At 34.1% G+C, this 27,594-nt stretch overlaps 1 protein-coding gene and 1 long non-coding RNA gene across 4 annotated transcripts in view; one reads left to right on the top strand and one right to left on the bottom strand.

Moving 5' to 3' along the window:
* Window positions 1-27,594, top strand: part of LOC101901760 (G protein-coupled receptor kinase 2) — a 353,962-nt gene that overhangs the window by 280,376 nt on the left and 45,992 nt on the right. The gene's annotated exons all lie outside the window — the stretch shown is intronic.
* LOC109612967 (uncharacterized) lies at window positions 7,860-10,122 on the bottom strand. Its single transcript, XR_009343689.1, has 5 exons — window positions 9,413-10,122; window positions 9,226-9,340; window positions 9,033-9,168; window positions 8,763-8,974; window positions 7,860-8,691 (listed from the first exon to the last, which is right to left on the bottom strand). It is a non-coding gene; the product is annotated as an uncharacterized LOC109612967 (long non-coding RNA).

The following is a 27,594-nucleotide window of genomic DNA, read 5'->3' as shown; positions in this document are numbered from 1 at the left end:
GAATTTTCAAAACATCCAACATGCGCCAATCCAACTACACTCTAACAGTAATCCTAATCTCAAATTTCAGCATTCCAGCTGTATCGGTTTACACAAATTCGAATTATAGTACATTTTAGTACATATATGTACAAATTCCGAAAATTACCTTCATATCCCAATCTTACACTCCCACAGTAATCTTATTTCCAAATTTCAGGATATCTCACTCCCACACTCCGTCTGTAGTGTTCATTTTAAATTTCAAGACTCCAGCTCCATCATTCCTCCAACATCGACTCTACTCCTCAACCTTGATTCCCATTCCAAATTTCTAGCTCCAATCGTTCAAAAAATGCGAAATTCTACCAAATGTAGAACATTTTAATTCCTTTTTACATTTATAGTTCGGATTCCAACTTTCATACTATAAATCAAGGACTTGCCACATTATTTAATAAATCTTGGGTTTTTTGGTTAATTATTTAATAAATATTACATGGTTATATAAATTATATAAATTGTAAATTATATATATATAAATTGTGGATTTTATATTATCCAGGTTTCTGGGGTTTTTAATATTTTAGTTTTTAATAATTTATTTTCAACATTAGATACTTAGTAAACATTCTTCAAAAATAGTGAAAAAATCGTGATATTTTTAATCATAAAAAAATATTTTTCAAAAACAGCCATCGGGGATTTTTTTAAAAATATTTTTCTAGGACTTCCAGGTCATATATAGGGTCTCCAATTTCTTATTTCACACATACATGCATATATAAAAAAAAAATTCGTTGCACTCAAAACGAGTTACTTTTTGATGTGAATTATAGTCCAGAGGCATAATTGGGACCTTTTCATTCGAAAATGATCGAAGAAAATTTCAATTTGGAAATCGAAGAAATTTCAATTTGGAAAAAAATATTTGGCGGACCCTTTATAAATCGTAAATTTAATTAATATTTCAAATTAATATTTCAAAGACTTCCAAAAAAATAATTTAAGACCACCTGGATTTTTTTTTTAAATATTTAACAAATCACAATTTTTTCAGGGATTCTTTTAATAGAATCTTTCTTAACAGCAAATGCAAATATATAAAATATGTTTTTTAATATATTTATTTTTAAGGAAAAAATGGTATTTATTATTCAGTAAACCTACAGATACTTTATAACTTTTTGTTTCAATCATAGACCAAAGTCGACGTATGGTATCTGATCGCACCTTTGTCCAGAAGAATGTCTAGTAGATGTCCAAAGTTGGCGAAGCAAACTGGTTTGTGTTGAATTAACCTAAAAATGTTGAAAAATGTATTTTATTTTAATGGTCAAAATTTAAATTAAATTTGATGTCAAAATCACATCAAAAATTATTTCCTGAAGGTGGAATGGCATCGCACCACCTAGATTCTTAAATTTGGGTATGAAAAATGTATTATTCTTTTAGTAATCTTGAATTATGCCACTCCCATGCCCATGTTTTTTTCTGTTCCTTTACCTGTTTATATTACTAATTGATAAGAATAAACTTCATGATAAACTTGAGTATATTTTCAATTCTATAGTATACTCATACAGAAAAGTATATTTTATTCCAACACTTACACAACTTTGTCCTCCTACACCCATATTTATAGACTTGAAAACTTCAAGTCCTTCAATATCCTTTTCGTGAAAACTTTGATGATTTATGTGCAAACATTGAGTGGATGGGTGGGTGTGTAAGTGTGTGAATGCATGTGTGCTGCTGTGTTTATATGCAATAAATATTAATGTAAGAACTACTCAGCCTCAAAGTATGCAATTCAATGAAAAGAGTTGGCTTTTAGTTTGCCTTCCGATGTGCATTCATAAAATTGCAAGGCTTTTGTAAATTATACATTACGTTTGTCCTCACACGGCAAAAAGAAACACATATATTTGGCTTTCTGTCGTCTGGCACTTCTCGGAAATAATACATAAGTACAGAATTTATGGGAAAAGATAAAAGTTTGTAAATATGCAATTTCTACGCCTTTCTAATTATTTCTTCTTCATTATTTTTTTCTTGCAGGTAAGATTCGAGTTTTTGCTTACAATTGTAAAATTCAGGTAACTTTAAATTTTACTGAATTAATGTGTGTTGCTGTTGCCTGCGAACATTTCTCAAATTATTCATTTTAATCATCACTGAACCAATATCGACATACTACCTTTTTATTATATAACGATAGACCTCTCTGCGGATTTGAACTCAATTTAGCCCAGTCTGTGCATACAGATTAGGGATACATAAATCCATTTTCAAATTCCACTTCTTTATAATTGAATTCGATTTTAGTCAACTTTGTGTTGGCATACAAAATTAATACTTAGTTGTTTGGAGAAAGGTAATAGAGCTGAAAGTCGACTTTTTTGTTGAAAGCAAATATCAAAAATCAGAATCTTTACTTTTGCTCTCGACTTCTATCCCTACACTTTCTTTTAATACCCTACACCACAAGGTGGTCAAGGTATTATGTCTTTGTGCATTTGTTTGTAACAGGCAAAAAGAAACGACATAGACCCATAATTCCTTCTGATGATCTGCATAGAATCACATTCTGAGTCTATTTATGCATGTCCGTCCGTCCATCTGTCCATGTATTTTTGTAAACAAAGTACAGTTCGCATTTATTGCCCTATCCAGATGAAATTTTGCACAAATCATTTATTTGGCCCAAGGACGAACCCTATTGAGATAATCGGTCAAAATTTAGATATAGCTCCTATATATTTCTTCGTCCGATTTGCCTTTTATTGTGCACCAAACCTTTAATATAGTATAGTATGGAATTTTGCACGTACGATCAGATTGGACCTAAAAATAAATATGCCAAATTTGATCGAAATCGGTTCAGATATAGCTATAGCTCTCATATATATTGTTTATCCGATTTGTTATGTTTGTCTTCCGCAGCCGTAATATGCACTCTGTAACAACAATATTTGGGGAAATATATCAAATGTAGCTCAGAAATACCTTTGCTAAATTTTATCGAGATCGGTTCAGATTTGGATACAGCTCCCATATATAACTTCGTCCGATTTACATTTTATTGTGCACCAAACGTCTAATATTTGCCCAAATTGGATGAAATTTGGCACTTACAACCGAATTGAGTCTAGAAGTTAGTATGTCAAATTTGGTGAAGATCGGTTCAGCTATAGCTCCCATATATACTATTCATCCGATTTGTCATATTTGTTACCCACAGCCGTAATATGCACTCCGTAACAACGATATTCAGGGAAATATATCAAATACAGCTCAGATATATCTTTGCCAAATTTTATCGAAATCGGTTCCGATTTGGATAAAGCTCCCATATATATTTTTATCCGATTTCAAATTAATTGTGCACGAAATGGGCACTACAAGTCCGAATTTAAAAGATACAAATTCTTCGGCATATTTAGTCCTTTGAACTTTAAATTATAATTATAATCATAGCACGTATGATTGAATTCTCCCATAAAAACTTTTAATTGTTACGTGGAGCTCTACTAAATTAGCAAAGTGGTGTAGGGTATCATAAAGTCGGCCCTGCCCTACTTTTAGACTTTCTTTACTGGTTTTTGACATACATTTTTATGTACAGCCAGGCTTCTCAAAAATTACGGTTGGCAGTGCAAGACCGGAAAGCATTTAAAGGTCAAAATACAATAAAATGGTCGGGATTTCGAGCCGTGATTGATTGTGTTGATTATTTTGGAAAGTGAGTACCAAAAACTAAGAAAATGTCAATAAGTTAAATCATTGTATACGACCAATAATGATATTCAAATCATCTTTACCGACAGATATATATACCCTCAACCACTATTCGTTTATTTTGAATAATAACAAGTGCGCGCTACTTCATCAGCGTCCCAACAGTTCTTGTTAGAACTTTCTAGTACACAAATACACGGTTTGTTCAGTTTGACAAATTTTGTAATCATATTTTCATACATCGTACTAAATTTCCAGACTCAAGATTTTATATTTTATTCAAGGTTTTCCTTTTTTAAAAAGAATAATTGGAAAAAGTTTTCACATTTACAAAACCACCTCTATATCTCAATTCCAGACAGAGACAAAGACCTCAACATCAAATTTGAGGATTCCAGCTTTATTGTTTCAACTAATGCCAAATTTAGTACCACTTAGTAGTTTTCGTACAAATAAAGGACGCATTTTCAAACCCAACTCCATTTCTTAACCACAGTGACACCAATTGTAACATCTACATATATCAAATTTCAGGATTTTACCTCCATCCGTTCCACTAAATTCAATTTGTATAGTATTATTCAGTACTTTACATAATTCCAAAATTACCTTTTTATATCGACCATACTGCTCAGCCTTTATTTTCATTTCAAATTTCACGTTTTTAGCTCTAATCGTTCACATGAAACGAAATGGTTAATTTCCAAAAATCCTTTGGTACATCTAGCATGCACTCCATCTATGACCCTCACTCCAAATTTAAGAGTTCCTTTGCTCTGTATGAAATATGGGATTATTTTTTTTAATTGTTGAAATGCGTGTGAGTACCAGATATAGTGGACTTTATCAAATACTGATAAAAAATTATTGTTTGGGATGTGCAAAATTTCAAGAAAATAAATATTACTCAAAATTTCAACCTTTGGTACGAGAAGGAGCGTGCCGATAAATTCCATATTCACATGAGAAAGAAATCGCTGACTTGTTTCGCAAGTTATGAGAAATTGATTACGAGAGTATCTAAAATTGTGACCGTTTGTGGGAGAGGTTTATTCGAACATTATGCGAATAATTATTACGGCGGCCCACATCATCACCATGGCCGGCGCTTGAGTTCTGGTGGCCACCCGAAGGTGCACATTTTCAGTTGACCTCTTTGACAAGTAAATACGATCATTTTGTTTGTTTACAAATTGCTGGACAACGAATGTTTTCTCATCGGAGAAAACCATATTCGGCAGTTCACCACTTTCGGCCAAACGAAGCAAATCTTTAGCTCTTTTGAGTCTATTTTCTTTCTGTTGTGGTGTAAGTTCTTGCACTTTTTGAAATTTCAATGGCTTTACCCCGAGCTCATTTTTCAATATTTTCCGAATGGAATATTGCGATATGTTCAGCTCACGAGCCTTCTTTACTTTTCGAACCATTTCTTCTGATGTTGCTGTTTTCTTCCGTCCACTTCCTACCTAGTATCACGGTAACGAGCGATTGTATGAGACACAAAAGATTTATTCACATTTAAATGCTGGGGTGCTCTAACGATAGCCACTTGCGGTTTTCCAGCCAAATATAAAGAAATCACAGTATCACGCTTAAATTTCACACGAATAACTTTTTTTTCGGAAAAATTCTCTGCCTGAAGTTGGTTGTAGTTTATTCATCTCATCCAGTAGGTATCAGAAGGAATGGACCGATATCTAACATCTTCACACCTGATTGTGTTTTGAAATGCGCCGAATTTGAATAGAATCGGATGACCATTTCGCTGTGGGAAGGTACTAGAAAGGGTGGTCTATTACATCCGTTTTCAATACCAAAACGTATGTTGTGAAAAATATTGAGATATGTCAAATTATAAGACAATCGAACACATATTTTACATTTTATAGGAGTTCTAATTATTCATAATTTTCACTCTCTGTGCGGGAGGTACTTGACTGACTGGGCTATTCGGCCGTATCAAATGAGGGTGTAAATAATTATTGTTTCACCAGCCAGGCAAATAGTGCATACCCGCTGTTACAATAAGCCAACGAATATACAAAACAACTTTTCGGAAAATGGTTACAAACTACCAAAAAGGTAACATATTTAGAAAAAAGGAACACACAGTAGCACAAAAATGTCTGTTTACACATTGATTAAAACATATTGCAAACGAAGTTGTGGTGGGCGCACACATATTGTAGCTTTATTAAATTCTTTTATATCCCTCTCCCCTCTTTTACATAAGACTTCCGTATTATAAGTGACCTTGATACACCCCCCCCCCAAAGGGGCATTTATCCTTTATTCTACTAATCCTCACAAAATATGTAAAACACGTTCTACTTTCAAAGGGAATTTGTGAACGAAGGTAACCCAATTCCAAACAATCTTGGGTTATTTTCCCATGAAAATGTCGCCATTACTTGCCGTAAATGCCAATACTATTAACAATATTAACACACAAAGACGGAAGGCTGTGTGGAAATTTACACCCTTTTCTGAGTGGGAGATACTCACAGCCTCTCCACTCGTCTCGCTCCTTGCCTTTGGTTGGTGTGGAAGTAAGATCTTTCTTCTTAAGTGTCTCACTTTAAAGGGTCTGGTCGTGGTATCAAAGCAACTTTCTTCCATCTATTCATGTGTGTATGTGTGTGTTTGTTGCTGATGCTAAATTGTCTGTTTGAAATCCAAATCTGAATATTTTCCTCATTTTACGTAAAGCAAAAAGAAATAGAATGGGGAGGGGAAGCATCCTTATCACTCAACTGTAAGTATGAGAACTTTATGAAATTCTTTTGAAATAGGGATTTAAATCATGCTTTGACCTTTTATGTCATGCTTTTGATGATTCTCTTTTTTTGCAAGGACCTTTTTGGGTATTCCTTATTTTTTCCCTCAAAAAATATTAACTTTCTCCCCAAAGGATATAAGAAAATTTGGAACAACTGTGAAATGTGAAAGACGAAGAACAAAAAACCAGTTTATTGCTTTTGATGTTTGATTAGAGACAGGAAAGTTGTTTGTTTTTCTTCCAGCATTTTCGTTACGACATAAGCTACCTAGATGCGAGGGAAAGGCGGCACATTTTGGGCATGACCTTTGTCAATATGTTAATCAATGATCCATGTGTCGGGGGAATTACGTAAAAGTGGCGATGGGGAAAGTGTGTAGCATATGCTGGGAATATGATTTTTTCAATTAATATGAGTAAATAAATCAATGATAAGAGAATGGGAGAATTCGTTTGGATAAATATAATATCTAGCAATAACTAATATCAGGGGTATTTCTATATATGAAGGGCTCACAGCTATAACGAACTAAGTCATAAAAACTTAGTTCGAAGATATTTAGAGGTAAAGTAAATGCACTGCCATTAATTTCTGGAAGGAATATTTTAGTCTACCAAAAGAAAATGTAAAAGTCAATATTCTAAATTAACTATTGATATTAATTTAAAATAAAAATAATTTAAATATATTACAAAAAAAATATTCAGCAACAAAAAAATCTACTTTGGTTCATTATTACTCTGAATAAAATTCTAAGGTTTCACAGCTAAAGCGAACCAAGTCAAAAAAAAATTATATGTTTACAATTATATGTTTGCATTTTTATACCCTCCACCATAGTATGGAGGGTATATTACGTTTGTAATTCCGTTTGTAACACCTCGTCTGAGGAAATCACTCTAGCATCCGAACGAAATGAAGTAAGTTGATAAAAATTTACTCTAATGTGTATTATGTCTGCAGAACTTTTGGTATTACAAATGGGCCATGTAAGTCCACGTCTTCGTACAGCCTCCATATAACGGTACCTTCCGATATGCGGTACTATTACCGGAACTATTTCAAATTTAGTATTTGAAGTTCGTAGCGAATACTACAGCCTATGACTGCAAATTGTCTGTGCAGGTCCACGTCTTCGTATAGCCCCTAATATACGGTTACATTCGGTATTTTTAAGATTTTAACAGAATTTTTAATGGATTTTAATTTTTTGAAAATTGCCAAATTTGTACCAAATGGCGAAGGGTATTTAAAGTTCGGCTCTACCGAACTTACAGATTTTTTACTTGTTTTTAAACCCTCCACCATACTATGGAGGGTACACCCAGAGAAAAAATGACAACATCCGTGTATGAAACGACCACATCCGTGTATGATAGTGTATCAACCACGTTTGGTATCAAAATGAGCACGCCGTTGTCATTTTGACACCGAGATTTTGGCAACGGTTTCAACAACAGACGTGCATGAAATGAGCACATACGTGGTCATTTCGAGCACGCCCCGTTGTCAGATTGTCAACGCTTCGTTGTCAGATTGTCAACGCTCCGTTGTCGGATTGTCAACGTCCGTTGTCAGATTGAAACCAATGGTGGTCATTTTTTTTGATATCCGTTCCTTTCCCATTTTATACCCTTAGTAAAAGAAACGAAATTTTTTTAAATTTTTAATGAACGAAACCAATTACATAAATTCAATATAAATACATTCAATATAAATACATATTTAATTTAACAAAACAATTTGAATTACATATATTTAATGTATAGAAACAAATTAAATTAACTTTAATCTGAAATAAACTTTTCCATTATTCATAGGATATAAGTAAAATGCCATACATAAATATTTGACTCATGGCTACTTACCAATTCTGAAACTCTTGCATCGGACAACTTCGGCCATTTTTTTATATCTCTTTGCCGTATGTTAAAAGATCTTTTCCATTTTTTGCAGATCGATCCCCAATCATTACATTCTCTTAGTAAGGAAGCTTTCAATGAATCTCAACTAATTCATTAATTTCGGGAACATCTTTGTTACAAAAATTAGGAGACGTGTGAGTTGCTGCTTTGCTTGTGCTAGGTTCGGAAATCAAAAGCTTTATTCTTTTGGGCTTCTTGTTTCTATACTTGGCATAAAGTTTTCCGCTTGCGTCGTTCTGCGTTGTTGTTGAAATGTAATAATAATCCTAAAAATAAAGACATATTATAAGTTAAGAAACTACATAATCAGATACGTTGCTTATATTGTTAATCTTACCCTCATTTCGTTTTCAAGAGGAAAAACGGAACAAATTTCGTCCAATATGCGCATATAGTCTTGAGTGTAAAGAGCAACATTGTTGGTTAAAATATCTTCAATAATTATATTAATTATATCATTTCTTTGCTCGTCACTTAATTTCTTATTAACGCTTCTACAGTCAAGCGTAGGTTCCCCTTCGAGGTATGTGTTAACAATTCCGTTAGATCCTATATTAATTAAAAAACTACATTAACTATGCTTACACAAATATTACTCTTACTTTACCTCTGACAAAATTCCTTTGGCTTTTGAGCAGTTCGAACCTGTAGTGTCGGGAGTACCAGGAGTACTTGTAGGTGTCTCGTTGCGTTTCCACCATTCACCTATTTTAAACTGACATAGTTTCGTCATCAATCCCGAGCTATTGTTATGACAATATTAATACTGAGTTCAACACTGTAATACAAATAATACGTACCTCTCGTTTTTTCCAAGCAAAGAGCTTTTCTCAGAATTCAACACGCAGTCCCAATGGTGGCACTGCTTCCTTTAAATCTTCTTTTTTCGCAAACTGCGAAATGATACATGTGATGCTAAAAGAACAAAAAAGAAAATTCTATGTTAATTACCCTGCTTAACTGAAAACTTCATTTTTATTTACTTACCTTTTAATTGTTCAAAAAGAGACTACATATTTATTCCTTTTAAGAACTCCCTTAACATATAATCGTCCTCATTGTTTTCCGCATCTTGACTGCTGCAATGGCTTGTATCGCGAACCACAACAATATTGCCATCGATTTCTAACAACTCACCAATAATATTTTGAGCATCTTGCGAATTATTATTCATTTTCAATAAATTTTTGCACAATGCGTCCTTTTTCTTTCAATAACACGGAAAAATGGAAAATATGCAGCCGATTGCACACGAGTAAGAAAATGACAACGGTGGTGCATGATTCATACACGGTAGTTGCTAAAATGGCAACGATCGTGTACGATTCATGCACGTCGGTGTACAAAGTAACAACGGTGGTGCATCATTATGCAGGTGGTGGTGCATAATTCATACACGACCGGTGTCATATTGACAACGACCGTGTGTGAATCATGCACCACCGTTGTCATTTTTTACTCGTGTGTAATCGGCTGCAATTACCAATATTAAAAACCCAACGTTGTCATTTTGAGCACATCGGTGGACAAATTAAGCACGGCTGTTGTTGGTACCGAAAGTTGACCACGTCTCGGTGTCAATTTGAGCACGTTCATGTACAATTCACCAACAGCCGTTGTTGAAAAAAATAACAACGGGTCGTTGCGAAAATGACAACATACGTGCTTGATTTCGCAACGGGATTTTTCCCTCAGTGTATATTAACTTTGTCATTCCGTTTGTAACTCTTCGAAATACTCATTTCAGACCCAACAAAATATATATATTCTTGATCAGCGTAAAATTCTAAGTCGATTTAGCGATGTGCGTCTGTCCGTCTGTCTGTCTGTCTGTCTGTTGTAATCATCCTATCTTTCGAATGAATTGAGATAGATGGCTAACATTTTGCACACATGTTTATTTTTCCAGTAGGCAGGTTAAGTTCGTAAAGGGGCCATGTAGGTCCACGTTTTCATATAGCCCCCATATAACGGTACCTCCCTATATTCGGTATTTTGATGATTTTAGCAACATTATTCACCGGAATTGTTTCAAAATTGGTATTTGAAGTTCGTTATGGGAACTACAGTCTGTGACAGAAAATTGTCTGTGCGGGTCCAGGTCTTCGTATAGGCCCCATATATCAGTACCTCCCTATATTCGGTATTTTGACGATTTTAGGTACAATACCCACCGAAATTGTTTGAGATGTGGTATTTGAAGTTCGTAATGGATGCTACAGCCTGTTACAGAAAATTGTCTATGCTGGTCCAGGTCTTCGCACAGCTCCGATATAACGGCACCTCCTTATATACGATATTTTGATGATTTTAGCTACATTATTCACTGTTTATTTCAAGTTTCGAATTTGAATATGGTAATGGCTTATGACAAACAATGCCTATGTATGTCCACGTCGTATAGACCCCAATATAACGGCTATATTCGGTATTTTTAAGATTTTAACAGAATTTTTAATGGATTTTAATTTTTGGAAATTGTCAAATTTGTACCAAATGGCGGAGGGTATTTAAAGTTCGGCCCGGCCGAACTTACAGCTTTTTTATTTGTTTTTTTTTTTTTTTCAAAGTTATGCATTTGACAACATCTCATTGTCAAAATGTATATTTATAAATGCATTGTACATACAAATCAGAGATGGGAACCTGCTTCCTAGGCAGGGAAATTTGACAGAGTAAATTACACAGAATGCAGAGATGGATATGCTTATTTGAAATGACTTTACCTTCTTAATTTTACCATGGTTTCAACAAATATTTACACATAAAAATTCGTCATTTCCGTCTTCATCATTTTTGGGGCTGGCAAATATTCCTCATCTTCATTACTGGAAAAATCACTAGCACTGCTATTATTACTATCCATTTATAGAAAACACTGATTTTTTTAATATTGCCGAAAACTGAACCACAATAAACACGTGCTCACTAATAGTACTGATTCAAAGTGAAACACACTGACTTGGTTTATTTTTCTTTGAAAAAAGTCGAAAATAACAGTCGTTGACTTAGGTTTTTTACCGTCATCTTTGGAACGAAACACTTTCTGACATTGTGCTTTACAGAGTAAAAAGAGTTTCCATATACGGGGACATTGGCACTAATTTCCGCATTTTTTATTTTTCATGACTTGGTTCGGTATAGCAGTGAGCCCTCCATATATGGGCTGTACCTAAACGTGGACCTATATTGATAATTTTTCGCCTGTTACGTTTTTACATAATATGAACTCAAAATACCCAAATTTTACAAAATTAAATGAAAAGAGATAGACAGAGATAGACAGAGATAAAATTCTAAAATTGGATGTTCAGGTGTTTGTTGGTATCTGGTGGTGGTTTAGGAAATATCTACAATAATTGTTCGAAAAGTACTAAGTGGTACTAAATTAGGTATTGGATGAATGGGTGGAGCTAAAATCCCGAAATTCGATATTGAGGACTCTGTTGGTATCTGCGATTGAGATATGGAGGTGGTTTTTGGAAATATGTAACATAACTTTACGAAAAGTACTGAGTAGTACTATTTGGTTTTTATTAGGTGAAGCAATAGAACTGGAATCCCGAAATTTTATATTAAGCTCTTTGTTGGTATCTGGTATGTACACAGAAAGAAAAACCTTCATACCATAAATAAAATCCTACGTTCCGTCAATGAAATTTGTTATTGATTTTGAACCAACGTAGAAGTTCATTGAATAAATGAAAAAAGTTTCATCGAGTTTCATTAATGTAAAATTAACGAAATTGTTCATAAATGTAATGAAAATTCTTCCTTGATTCAGTGAAATGAAAATGGAGGGTATTAAATGTTCGTTCCGGCCGAACTTTTGCTGTTTTTTACTTCTTAATACCTACACCACACTGTGCTAGAGGGTAATCTCTCGTTCTGCATTTGTTTGTAACAGGTAGAAATACGCAAGATAAACCCTACTTTTTGGATGATCTTTATAAAATCACGTTCTGAGTCGGTTTATGCATGTCAATAAGTCTGACCGTCTGCACATGTATTTTTATGAACAAAATACAGATCGCCATTACTGTCCAATTGAGATGAAAATTTCCATGTATCATTTGGTTGACCTAAGAACGAACGCCATAACGTAACGTTTCATCCATTTCATGAAACTGCTTCATTAAATTGGAGCACAAATCCTGAGCTGAACATATCGCAATATTCCATTCGGCAAATATTGAAAAATTAGCTCGGGGTAAAGCCATTGAAATTCCAAAAAGTGCAAGAACTAACACCGAAACTGAAAGAAAATAAACTCAAAAGAGCTAAAAAGTTGCTGCGCTTGGTCGAAAGTGGTGAACTGCCGAATTTGCTTTTCTCCGATGAGAAACCATTCGTTGTCCAGCAGTTTGTAAACAAACAAATGATCGTGTTTACTTGCCAAAGAGGTCACCTGAAAATGTACAACTTCGGTTGGCCACCAGAACTAACTAGTTTGGCACTAAAAATACCAAAGTGTCGATCACCTCAAACAAGCGCTTCGCCGGAAATGGGCCAAAATACCGCAGAGCAATATTCGGGCAGCGTGTGACGGTTTCATTGGCCGTTTGAAGGCCATAATTCGTGCCAAAGGTGACCAATTCGAACAAATCTAAATTTATTCTAAAATTTGATGCTATTTCCGACTTTTTTTGCTTTTATTCAATAAAATTAAAAAAAATTTGAAAATTTTGGTGTTTGACTTTGCTGCAGTTTTTTATCTCACCCTGTATATGTCCAATATGATATTGGTAAAACAGATAGTGCTTGAAATGCGACATTTGGTATTAAGGTTGCCGTTCATGTGTTGCCCGAACATATGAAGGTGGTTTCGGAAATAATTGTACGAAAATTACTGAATGGTAATATATTTGATATTGGGTAAAGGGATAGTGATAAAATTCTGAAATTTGATAATTAGATTACCGATGGTACCTGTGTTTGAGATTTGGAGTTCGTTTGGAGATGCATCCTATATTTGTACAAAAAGCACTAAATTGTCTTACATTTGCTATTGGGTAAAGGGATAAAACTAAGATCCTATAATTTTATATTGCGATATCTGTTGTACAAAAATTACACGAAAAGTACTAAATTTGGTATTGAGTGCCTGTATTAAGCTTCAATCCCGAATTTTGATATTAAGGTCTCTGGTGGTATCTGTGTTTGAGATATGTAGGCGGTTTTGCAAATGCGTACTATAATTGTAAGAGAAGTGCTAAGTATAACAATATTTGGTATTGGATGAAGGAATTAAGCAGAAATCCTGAATTTTGATATGGGTGTCATTATGGGTGTCTGTGGTTAAGATATGGAAATGGTTTTGGAAATGTGTACTACAATTGTTTGAAAAGTACGAAGTGATACTAAATTAGATATTGGGTGAAGGGATAAAGCTGGAATCCTCATGTTTGCCTCTGTTGGTATTTGTATTACGATATGGAGATTTTTGGGAAAATGCGTAATTTAAATGTACTCAAAGTACATAATTTGGTATTGGGTGAAGGGATAGAGATGGAATCCCCAAGTTTAATGTTTGTGTCTGTGGTTGAGAGAAGAAGCTGGTTTTTGAAATGTATACTACAAGAGCACGACAAGTACTTAATAGTATTATATTTGGTACAATTGGGTATTGGGTGAACAAATAGTGCTTGAAATCTGAAATTTTATATAAGGGCCGTTGTCCATGTAGTAGTTTGGTAGTCTGGTGGTGGTTTTGGAAATGTGTACTATATTGGACGAAAGTTACTGAAAGGTACTATTTTTGATATTAGGCAAAGGAATAGTGATAAAATTCGGAAATTTGATATTAAGATTACTGATGCAATCTGTGTTTAAGATTTGATGATGGTTTGTAAATGCGTCCTCTTTTGTACGGCAAGTACTAAGGGGTACTAAATTATGTATTGGGTGAAGGGATAGAACTGGAATCCCAAAATTTTATGTTGAGATCTCTGTTGGTATCTGGGATTGAGATATGGAAGTGATAATGGAAATGTGTACTTTTTAATTGTACGAAAGGTACTAAATTAGTATTGGGTAAAGGGATAGAGCTGAAATTATGTTACTATATTTGGAATTGGTTGAAGTGATAGAGGTGAAACACTGAAATTTGATATTGAAGTCAATGTTGGGTTATAGGGTTTACCTATGGAAACGTTAAAATACTTTTGTACACAAAAATTGGATGCGAGTCCATTGTGCAATGGTTTTACTAATATCCTCCTCGGTTAACTTCAAAATGGAAGATTTTTGGTGTAAAAAAAAAAACATTTTCCTATTATTCTTTCCGAAAAAAAAAATAAAAAAACTTGAATAATATATAAAACTTTGAAGGTCTATGAAGTTTCGATCAAAGAATGTTGTCAAAGTAAATAAATTGTGTAATTTGAGTACAAAAAAGACCTAACACGAACTTTTGGAATGACAGTTTTAAGCTGGAATTTCCGCTGACGAATTAGCGGGCACATGTTTGTCTTATAAGTCATTGTACATTTTGTATAATTTTACAGTTTCAAGGAAAATCACCCACCATATTCTCAAATGCAGATCCTCAGTTTTCTTTGTTATTATACCCTTAGATACCACTCAACCACTTACCAAGCACATTTTTTTCACTTTTTATATAAAAACTTGAAGGTCTATGAAGTTTCGATCAAAGAATGTTGTCAAAGTGAATAAATTGTGTAATTTGAGTACAAAAAAGACCTAACACGAACTTTTGTAATGACATTTTTGAGCTGGAATTTCCGCTGACCAATTAGCGGACACATGTTTGTCTTATAAGTCGTTGTACATTTTGTATAATTTTTCAATGCAAATGATTTTTAATTCGGGCATACATACATATGAATATATGTATACATCTGATGCAAAGGATATCGATAAAAGGAAGTAGGTTGCATAAATGTAAACGATTGCCATTTTTCGTCTACATTATGCCACAGGATTATCAATATTTGTGTATATAGAGTAAAGAAAAATAAATTAAATTTGCAACATGTATTTAAATAAAGCTTAATATTTAGGTTATAATAAAATATTTTTGAAAATAAGTTGGAAACTTTTAGTGTAACAGACTATTTATTTATGTAACCCAGTTTAGGGGATATACCATAGGTATTGGGCCTAGATATCACATCTTTACACTTTACAGATGTTTCTAAAACAATCTTGTAAGACACGAATTTTGAAGTTATCTGGCTAGTTATTCCCCATTTTGTGAGAGCTATGTTTATGAAAAATGTTGACCTTTATGAAAAATTGGCATAAGAAACTGAATTAAAATTTTATGGGAGTTATTTTTATTTATTATTATTATTATTATTATTATTATTATTATTATTATTATTATTATTATTATTATTATTATTATTATTATTATTATTATTATTATTATTATTATTATTATTATTATTATTATTATTATTATTATTATTATTATTATTTATTTATATTATTATTAATATATTGATTATTCTTACTATTTTACACTGAGCGACAAAACTACAAAAGGAATCATTTGTGCCGGCGTTTTGAAACTTTACATCGCAAAGTACCCTAAAAACAACACGGGATAAGTTCCCCTCTCTTCCCCACCCACGCTACCAGTATCACGGTAGCGACCGATAGTACGACACACAAAAGATTTATTCACATTTAAGTGATAGCCACTTGTGGTCTTCCAGCCAAATATAAGGAAATCATACTATCACGCTTGAATTCTATCACGAATAATTATTTTTTCTGTAAAATTCTCACCAAAATGCTTTTGTACGCTTTTAAACAATATAATGAGCTGTCACTGGAATAGTTTTAACAGCTGTCGGACGAGTGGCTTAGAAATGACAGCAGCCTGAATTTGGTTGCAGTTTTTTTCTTCTCACCCTGTATTCTTAAATAATCCAGGATTATACTTTTGGTTGTCCTTGAAAGATATTCGCTCCATTATTTCTCTGATAGTCCTTATAGGTCCTTTAAAAAAACCCCGGGATTATGTCGGTGGTAATAAACATAATTATCCGATTATTGCTCTGATAGTACTTAAAAAATATGTTTTCATAATCCACGTTTATTACTCTGATGGCCCTTGATAGCTTTTAAGACCCCTTGAAAAATTATACTTAAAAGGTCCACGATTATAGCTTAGTTTGTCCTTGAAAAAATTATAATTATTTCAGAGAAAAACAATTCTTTGAAAAAAATAGTAAAATTCTATTTTTATTGCTTTGATATACTCTTCGCTGGTATTTGAAAAATATTCTTAAAAAATCGGTGAATAAAATAACTTGCCAAAAATCCACAGTTATAGCACCTCCCAAAAATATGCTCTAAAATTCACAATTCTAAGTCTAATATTTCTTCGAAAATATTCTTATATAATCCATGGATTTGACACTTATAAACCTTCCAAAACACTTTATAATAATTCATGACATTCTGAACACATCCATGATTATTGCTTCAGAAGTCCTTTCAAAATTTGCTTCCAAGTTGTACAAGGTCGATTCTGCTTTATTCTTTCCATAGCTTCAAGAAAATCCTTCCAGAGCCTTTGGCAAAGGAAAGCTGACAAATTTCATTTCGTTTGTGGTCAGTTTTAGCATTTTGATGTAAGAGAAAAATAAATGATTCTCAATCTATTTGTCTCTTATATCAAAAAGCATTTTTCCCCTCACCATAGCGGTAAATTAATATTTAATTGTCTTAATTGCAACAGCTTAAAATCTGGCTTTATATTAAAGTACTTTCACATTCACCTTGATTTAAAATTAAAATATTTTCCAAGTCTGTGGATTGGATGGATGAAGGATGTGGGCCAAAAATCTCTACAAGTTACTCTTGTAAAAGCATTCACCAGCTTTTAATTAAATTTTGCTTCCCTCTCCCTCTCTACCCTCAATTTATAATACCCATCATTTTATATAATTAAAATATTTCAAGAGCCTTGCCAACGACACGCACACAAATACACACTAGCTCAGAAATACACCAGAGGAAATCTAGCTTATAATTATAATAATAAAATAAAAATGCTGTTGTTGTTGCTGCTGTTGGTGCTGTTGTAGTACAACCACTGAATACAATAACAAAATATTTTTAATGTTCATAATTTGAAATGATACCATCAATCATAAATATATATTCATGTACTTTGTTGTTGAGATGTGCCACTTGCTCGTCCGGCCCCGTCCATCATTGCTCCCTTTCATCATTTCCCGTCGGTTCTACGGAAATATATGCCTAATTAAATTGAAGACACTTAGACGGGCAAAGTTATGATGACATGCCATTGTGTGTTGCATAATTTAAGGATGTTGATTTATATTTGCATAATTTAATGCATATAAATCAGTGGGAATTTTTTCTTCAGGCGTCTACAGTTTTTGGCAATTAAAGATAACAGCATCTTGGAAATAGCAGCTTCAAAATGTTTGTGTTTAATATCGATTTCATTTGAAATGTTGAAAGGATTTAAATGATATTTTAATTAAATATTAAATTTTTATAACCCTGAAAGTAGTCTATGTTTGTTTTTAATTAATATTTACAAAGTATGCTTTAGTCGTTTAATTTCGATTGATTGATTGATTGATTGATTGATTGATTGATTTAATAGTTTTGGAGACAGCATACTTTTGCTAAAGGCAAATATGTTAGTAGCAAAAACTTCCAATATCATAATCATATAGCCTTTAATCCTTTCCTCATTCCTTCCAATAGGATATTGAGTAGTTTAACCTTTTCTTGCCTCGTGAATAGCACTGTCGCTGTAACGTCTTCCGTCTGCCCGTTGATCTGGTGAAATCAAGATAGCATTCACAATAAAGATGCGCTATTTCATATATAGACCTTATATAACGATAACTCCCGATTTGTGGGTTATAGGCGGGATGAAAAATTATCTTACGAAAATCTTTAAATATCGATTTAGGAGCGATATGAGCGCTTCCTAGAGAGCAACAACCAATTTTCGAAATTTTAAAAATATAGATAAATATCGATCTAGCTTCCTATAGGAGCACCGACCGTATTTTGGAATTTTTTAAATCCTAGCTAAATCTTTGACTCATTGTTTAATATTTTAAGATAGTAAAGAAGCGACTAGATCGAAACCCGCATCGCAGTGGCCGAAAAATGCCTCGTGAGCTGAACATATCGCAATATTGCATTCGGCAAATATTAAAAAATGAGATCGGGGTAAGGCCATTCAAATTCCAAAAAGTGCAAAAACTTACAACGCAACGGAAAGAAAATAGACTCAAATGGGCTAAAGAGTTGCTTCGCTTGTCCAAAAAAGTGGTGAACTGCCGAATTTGGTTTTCTCCGATGAGAAAACATTAGTTGTCAAACAGTTTGTAAACAAACAAATTTATCGTGTTTACTTGCCGAAAAGGTGAGCTGAAAATGTGCACCTTCGGTTGGCCACCAGAACTTAAGCGCCGACCATGGAGATGGTGTGGGCCGCCATAACCGCCGATTATCGTATTAATCGAATAAATGCCGAATATTATCGCGAAAATATTCTGGAGGGTGTATTAAAGCCTTCGCTACGCAAACATTTTGGCCACAGACCTTGGACATTCCAACAGGACTCAGCACATCGCATTCAGAACGCGCCACCCAAAAATGGTTATAAAATGAGGTTCATCGCTTTATTTCCAGCGAACAATGGCCACCAAAATCTCCGGTTAAAAAGTCGTTGGACTATTGTATCTGGAGCATTTTGAAAAGGAAGGTTGACACTAAAAAAATACCAAAGTGTCGATCACCTCAAGCAAGCGCTCGCCGGGAATGGGCCAAATTACCGCAGAGCAACATTCGGGCAGCGTGTGACAGTTTCATTGGCCGATTGAAGGCCATAATTCGTGTCAAAGGTGACCGATTCGAACAAATCTAAATTTATTCTAAAATGTGATGCTATTTCCGACATTTTTCGTTTTCATTCAGTAAAATTAAAAAAAAGTGTAAAAATTATGGCGTTTGACTTTGTTGAAGTTATTTTTTTATATCACCCTGTATATAATTATGAAAAAAAATCATAAAATATTTCTTTTTTTATTTCTGGGATGTTTGTATATACAATTAATATCGCAGATTATTATTCGCCAAAAAGATTAAAAACATAATATCTCATAAGTTTGTGATGGATAACAAATAAACTAGATGTAGATATTTCCCATAAATTACCAAACATTTAAATTTATATCAATAATCCATAAAACATTAAAAACTTGTCGGATCCACCATAAATGTGCCATTATAATTCAAGAAATATTTCCCCCCATTAAATCTGTTCCTTTAATTCGATTTTAATGAAACACACATAGACCTACACACATACCTTCCCATGTTAACATAAAACAAATTGTTTTATTTTAATCGAGACGGTTGGAAATTAAACAATTTTTCGTTTTTATTATTGGCTTATGGTGCTTGAGACAATATTTCAGCAGGTGTGCCACTTTGGCATAATCACGGCCCCCTCGCAGAGAGAGAGAGAGAGGGAGAGGGAGTGAGAAAAAAAAACAACTTTTGATGAAAATTGTTAGACATAAATCCCCAATAAAAATAAATGTGTCTGATGCCGCCCACAACCGCCAGCCGCCTGCTGCCATTACCACCACTGCTGCTGCAGATGATGCCCACGTTTCTGAGGATAATAAAAATATCAATAATTTTTTTGCATAATTTGTAGTCGTAAAATGAAACATTTAAAACTAAGCAAGTAGTAGAGAAGCAGTAGAAACGAGAAAAAAGTACCTACCCCCAGTGAAAACATAAGTTTCGTTCGTGAGCTAAATGGCGAATGCAATAAAACATAATATCGACACAACATATTTCTTTTTGTTTGTATTATAGAATTATTATGATTATTGTGATTATTATAAGTTTGTTTTCATATTTGTTTTGTTTTGCTCGAATAACCGAGAGAGAATTATGAAAAACAAAAAAACAAAGCTATAATAAAAAATATGCTCTAAAGAGGCAATAAAGAAATGTATTTATCCTAAACTCATAAAATATATGGCATGAAATAAACAAAATGAATTTATAACAATTTTTTTTCCTGTTGCGTCAATAATTTGAGAACAAAATTATAGGAATTCCAGTCATTCGGAGCAATAATAAATTATGTTAGAAAGGGTCAGTCAGTTTGCTGGGGTACCAATAGACATGGTACTCTCGATCTAATGTTGATAGTAAATTATTATATGCATCAGTTCGATAACAATTTATTCATATTCAAGTTTTTTCCTTTATCGAAAAGGATAATTTAAATATAAGGAATCGAAGCAACAGCTTCAATGGAGAAAATATTTCATAAATTATAATGGCACGTTTTTTATGGACCGGACAAGTTTTTAATGCTGAATGGATTATTGGTATAAATATCAATCCCTCTGTTTATTAATTTATGAAAAAAATAAAACTTATGGTGAAATCTAGACTTGCCATGTGTTATGCATCACAAACTTATGTCGTTTCAGCAATAATATTTTTTGTTTTTTAATATGCGAAATGATGTTTTTCAATCATTTTGACGTGCTGCCCAACATTAATGTGTGATATTATTTGTATATACAAACATTCCTAGTTTTTTATTGTATATATAAGAAAATAGTTTAGATATTGTTTTACTATTCTATTCATATTATATATTTTCCGTACGTAGCAATTGGTAAAAAATCCGTTAAAAAGAAATGTAAAAAATAAACAAGTAAAGGTAAAGAAGGCATTTTTATATAAAAGAAGACATTTTTTATAATAATTTGGGTCGGAAAACGTAGAACTAGATATTCTATGTTCTGCCACCGGGCTAGATTCCATTATAAACTACAAACTCAAAAATGTGGCAAAAATCATTAAAATACTGAATATCGGGAGGTAACTTTATATTAAAGGGCTGCAAATGTGACAATTTTCTCTATTTATGCCATGGATAGAAAATGCTCGTCATGTTGTGCCCTGTTTGATCAAACGCATAACAGTACGTGACATCCAACCAAATGCTCGATGTCTCGTCATGTCGGTCACACTCAAACCCATCGTCATAACATGTAATGACCAATAAAAGGGAATGTTGAATAGTGTGTCATGCAAAAATGTTCTATCAAAAAAACAACAACTATTATGAAACAATTACCAACGAAAAAGATACACACGTGATGAATGCAAAGCGCAATCGCTACCTGCTTTTCCGATATGTGAAAAAATATTTTTTTTGTAATAAAGAATTTCTTGGCGAATACTAAAATATTAAAGGTACTTCTAATTGGTCCACACAAAATTTTCACATTATGTGGTTATGGACGAAAAAATCTAAAATGTTTATCCTTATTAAAAACAATAATCCCCTGAAAAATTTTCTTATTTTGATTATAATTCCATAAAAGTTTGCCTCCGGTAGTGAGGTGTAAATGAGAATGAGTGATACTGTAATTCATGTAACAACACTATATACTTCCTGTATAAGTTCGATACGTTCCACCACAACTTTCCAATGCTCGATCAATCACGGATGCTGATTGGCGCATAGGCTTCTCCTCTACAACTCCCTTGGCGGAGACCGTAGTGAGCGGATCGTCGCTGGGCATTGGTTGTTGTCGGTAGGCTCATCTTGCTCTCATTGGAAGTAGTTGTAGTTGTAATAGTAGACAGACATGGGATCCTCTGCGATCACCTAGAACCTCTCCGTTCCCTTGTCTTTAGTCTTTGAAGCGAAACCCAACACGGCCACTGTCGCCAACGCCATATTTGAAAAGTGGTACTTATTGTCGAAAACACATTAAAAGCAATTCAATAAACCAGCAAATTTTGCAAGAAAAGAAATTAATGCTAATTGCTTTATTTTTCTCATTGTTTTTTCTTTTCCCCCATTACTCTACATAAACACTTCCATTGTTCAATTCTGTGCACATTCTGTTATTGAATGAGAGTCAAATCTCTGCCCCCCAAACTTTAATTTTAAAAGAACACTATATGTAGATAGAAAATAGGCAAACAATATTTACCTGTTTTTATGACCAAAATTTTATGATAATCACCAATAAATTGGGATTATTCAGAATATATTTCATTTCTTCTATTCATTTGTTGATGTCTATACACAGTTTGTTATTGAACTCAATTTTATATTTACGCGGTGTTTGTTACTTCAAAATTACAGCACACACAAAAACACACCCTCACCGTCGAAAGTAACACACACACACACTCTCTCAATTTAAGCACACGTACACAAATGACACACAATTTGACGATGACACGGTTCGATGTCATCGTTGACACCCTGCATTTATGGAGAACACCATGCAAATATTCGAGTCAGCCATGCCACGATCGAACCTTAGATGCTAGGAACACAATTGGAGCGAACGACGAATTTCGCCCTATGCGGCGACAAAATGAGCTGCGAAAATTCGTCGTATGGAACACAATACCGACGAAATTATAAAACAGCTGATGAAGTTGTTTACTTTTTGCTCATTTGTTGACTACAATGAATTATACAAGAACACATAATTCTTTACGTTCTCTATTATAATTTCACTAATGTCCATCTTCTCTATTATAAATTCACTGATATCCATCTTCACTCAGGCGCAAGTACACAAATAAATAAACAAATTAATTATGTTTTTTTTTTATACGAGTAACAGATAGTAGAGTGACCATAACAAATTTTAAAGTAAAAAGTAACTTTATTTACTAAAACACATAAAATTCGTACAAGTATGGCCACCTTGTACTGTTTTGTTCGCCGGTCGCCGGCGTATGAAATAGAAATAAAGCTAATTGAGTTCGCGGCGACCGACGAAATTTTCGCCGGTGCCGTGATTGTGTGCACTTCCATATACACATATGTGTTTTATTTTTGACGACGAACATACGCCGCGAAAAAATTCGTCGTTCGCTCCAATTGTGTTCCTAGCAAGACAATGGCACACATGAATCAAAATGGGGGATGTTGTTGGTTGTCATTGCCTATCAAAAACATAGCGCATGATTGAGTAGACAAAGTCAGTGTGTCGAAAAAAGCATAATTCATACAATTCGTCTTGTGCAGGCCTTTACTTTATATGGGGGCTATACCAAAACGTGGACCTATACATACAATGTTTCGCCACACGAGCTAGAACCCATTACGAACTACAAATAGCGATTGTACAAAATACTTTGTACATACTTTTGAGTGCTGTTGAGGCGCTGGGAAAAACCAGCGATTAACAATAAATATTCTAAAATTTCATATTTTCCAGCCGCCATAAAACACCACAGTGAACAGTTCGGTGATCTTGTGCGCTGACGCATACGATAATGTGTGAGAGAATAAAGGCTATTTATGTGTGAGAGAATAAAGGTTATGACACGTACAGATATCGAAGTTAACACCACAAATATTCAAATCTCACAAATGTATCATCATGGACAGCAACGACAACAACAACAGCAATAACTAAATCAAATGCGCGTGTTATAATGCTGACATGCAGTTTCCCACAGAATGACCAGAAGGTATTCCAGACGACACACGAGCCGGTGTCCAATAACAATACAGGTGTGGGAACATGCAAAGTGCAGTAGCAACGGTGCAGTGCGATGAGTATAAGTTTAGGGTAGTTTTAGTTATTATTTGCTTTTTAACTTTGAATCTCAAATAAAACGGATGTTGCTCAAAAGCGCTAGCTTGCGAGACAACATATTTTTTTTAATAAAAACTTACAAATAAAGTTTAATTGGCGCCCGAGCAGGGACCAGCGTCAGACTGGTCTGAACCCGATTCGAGATTAAAGTATTAAGTCAAGCCTTCGGATGGGCCCCTCAGTACCTTCGGTGGAAACAGGAGCAACGTTATGTTGCAGCCCCTGAAGCCCGCGACGCGGAAAAATAATAAGTGATATAAATAAAGCCTCCGGAAGGGCCCCTTAGTACCTTAACTGTGAAAAAGGAGCAACGTTATGTTGCAGCCCCCGAAGCCCGTGACGTGGAAAATATAGAAGAACATAAGTTGAATAAGAACATATAAAAATAAATATAAATGAAAAAGTGAAGAGTTTAAATAAAAAATAAAAGATATAAATATTAGAAAGTTGACAAGTGAAAAAAATAAATGAACAGTTAAACACTCCTTAGAAAAAAGAGAATAAAGTTTTTGAAAAAAAAAAAAAAAAAAAATAAGAAAAACCATTTAATAAATAATCCTCGAAGGAAAAGTAACTAAAATTTTAAAATAAGTGAACTGTAAAACACTCCTTAGAAAAAGAGAAGAAGTGAAAAAGTGAATAAATGAAAAAAATTAAATTAGAAAAGAACCATTTAACAAACGATACTTGAAGAAAAGTAAAAATAACTTAAATATAAAACTGGAACTGGTGAAAATGTTAATAATTAAAAAAAAAAGAAAAATAAATAAATAAGTAAATAAACCAGTTGACAATCCATAATAATAAGAGAAAAATCCATAATCAGAAGAAGAAATCCATAATAAGAGGAACAAATCCATAATAAGAAGAGCCAACCTGATAACACAACAACGGATTGGACGCACCATTAATCAACAAGATGCTGGTTTTTTTGTAAGAATTAGATATTAAGCTATAAACTTAAAAATAATATTATTTTATCGTGTTTGAAAAAAAGAAAGCAAAGGAAATAATTGAGAATTTTGTTTGAAAGAAAAAAGATAAAAAGGAAAATCGTTTAAATTTTTTTTTATTGTAATTCTCTATTATGAATGACCCATTAGAAGAATTAGAAGAATTGACATTGAAACTAAATAATATTACCATGAATCCAACCAGTAGTCCAAGAAATTCCGTACTCAACGACAGTCAACGTGAGGAAATTGTTCGTATTGTTTCAGGCCTACTGTCAGGCCAAAATTCAGTTTCAGATGAAGGTTCAGATGTTCCGATAGGTACTGTGTCTCCAAGATTGGAAGAATTAGATAAGGTCCCAGATCTTGTAAAATCTATTAGAGAATTCTCTGGAAAGCCAGGCGAATTTAGTTCATGGCGAAAGTCCGTAGATAGGGTGTTAGACCTTTTTTCATCCCTCAAGGGAACCGGCAGATATTATGCCATTTTGCACACAATACGTACAAAGATTGTAGGCGAAGCAGATACTGCTTTAGAATCATATCGAACTCCGCTCGATTGGCAGCGGATACGCAAATGGTTGATGGTCCATTATTCCGATAAAAGGGACATCGGTACTTTAGAGTACCAGATGAACGTCCTGTGCCAAGGACATAAGAGCGTAACAGAGTTCTATCAACAAGTGTACCAAACACTTTCCCTTATTTTGGATAAAGTATCGTGTCTCGATTTGGAGGAAAAGAGTCTTAGAGCAATGACTGACACATATAGGGAAAAGGCATTAGACACGTTTATTAGGGGATTGAATGGAGACCTTCCTAAATTATTAAGTGTGAAAGAGCCAACTTCACTACCACAGGCCTTACACCTCTGCTTGAAATTGGATAATATGAGATTTAGACGGGAATACGCCCACAAAGGAGCAATGAAACTGGACGCGAGACAGTCTCTGAATACAGGAATGAAATTTTATCCTGAATTAGCGACTATTCCTTCGAATAGAAGTAGGAATTCGCCAACAATCCAATACCGTTATCCAAGCGGCGTTAATAATCCACAATTTCAGCGGCCTCACTTTGGAGGACCCCAACACTCCCAATTTGCTCCTCGTCCTCAAGGAGTACAGCAATTTTTCCATAAAAATAATTTCGGAGGTCAAACTCCCAATTACAGTAATCAACGTCCAGAACCCATGGACGTCGACAGGTCCACACAAATGAGACCTCAACAAAAACAAATCCAACCTTATAAAAGACCAGCACAGTTTTCTATCCAGGCTCCAGTGAACAAAGTTCAACGAAACTTCCATGTGAATGTTGGATATCCTGAAAATGATTCACTTATTGACAGTGACAATACAGACCTACCTTACGAGACCGGGACCGAAAGTTGCGACGAGTATTTCATGCAGTGCCCTGATAACGTTACCACAGAGGACTACCAGGACCAAGGAACAGACGACGTCCCCGCTAATTTCATTGACATTCATTTTTTAGATTAGGGTGTTCCTCGTTGCCGTACTTCCAGGCTAAAACGAGGAACGGGAAAATTTTAGACTTCTTATTAGACACAGGAAGTAGTAAAAATTATATTAAACCCGGACTGGTGAATAATCCTAAATCAAACGCTGATAAATTTAAAGTAAAATCCGTGGGAGGAGATGTGGAAATTTCACAACATACTCTCATAAATATGTTTGGTATCGATGATGTTCCGATTAAATTTTTCCTATTGCCCGGTTTAAAATCATTTGATGGTATCTTAGGCAATGACAGTATGAAAGAACTGTCAGTTGTAATTCATACTTCAAAGGATTATTTTGTGGTAAAGGGAGGTAAGAAAATTGCTGTTAAACAACGTATGTCTCAAAATGTGAACAATTTAGAGCTGAAGATGGACGATCTATCTGAGACACAGAAAAAATCCATTTACGAGATTGCAAGTCGGCACCGGAATCTATTTTCAGAACCGGACGAAAAATTGACGTACACTACCATGGTAGTGGGTGAGATCCGGACTAATAACGAGTCCCCAATTTATGCAAAGAGTAATCCTTATCCCTTGGCATTGAAAGATGTCGTAGAGGGAGAAATAAACCGTCTGCTACATGATGGCATAATAAGATCATCTAGATCTCCCTATAACTCACCGATTTGGGTTGTACCCAAAAAGGAGGATAGTTCCGGAAACAAACAGTATCGACTAGTGGTCGATTTTCGGAAACTTAACTCCGTTACAATTTCGGACAAATATCCCATTCCCGAAATAACCGAGGTTTTATCAAATCTCGGCGGAAATAAGTTCTTTACCGTCGTAGACCTTAAAAGCGGATTTCATCAAATCCCGTTGAAAGAAGGAGACAAACAGAAAACCGCATTCTCCATTAATAATGGAAAATACGAGTTCAATAGATTGCCCTTCGGGTTAAAGAATGCACCGGCGATATTTCAGCGCACGCTGGATGATATTCTCAGAGAATTGATCGGAAATATATGTTTCGTATATGTCGACGATATTATTATTTTCAGCAAGGATGAGCAGTCTCACGTCGAACACATTGAAATGGTTTTCAGG

The sequence above is a fragment of the Musca domestica genome, unplaced genomic scaffold, assembly GCF_030504385.1.
Source record: "Musca domestica strain aabys unplaced genomic scaffold, Musca_domestica.polishedcontigs.V.1.1 56, whole genome shotgun sequence".
Taxonomy (NCBI): Eukaryota; Metazoa; Arthropoda; class Insecta; order Diptera; family Muscidae; genus Musca; species Musca domestica.
This window is presented reverse-complemented; position numbering and strand designations above follow the sequence as displayed.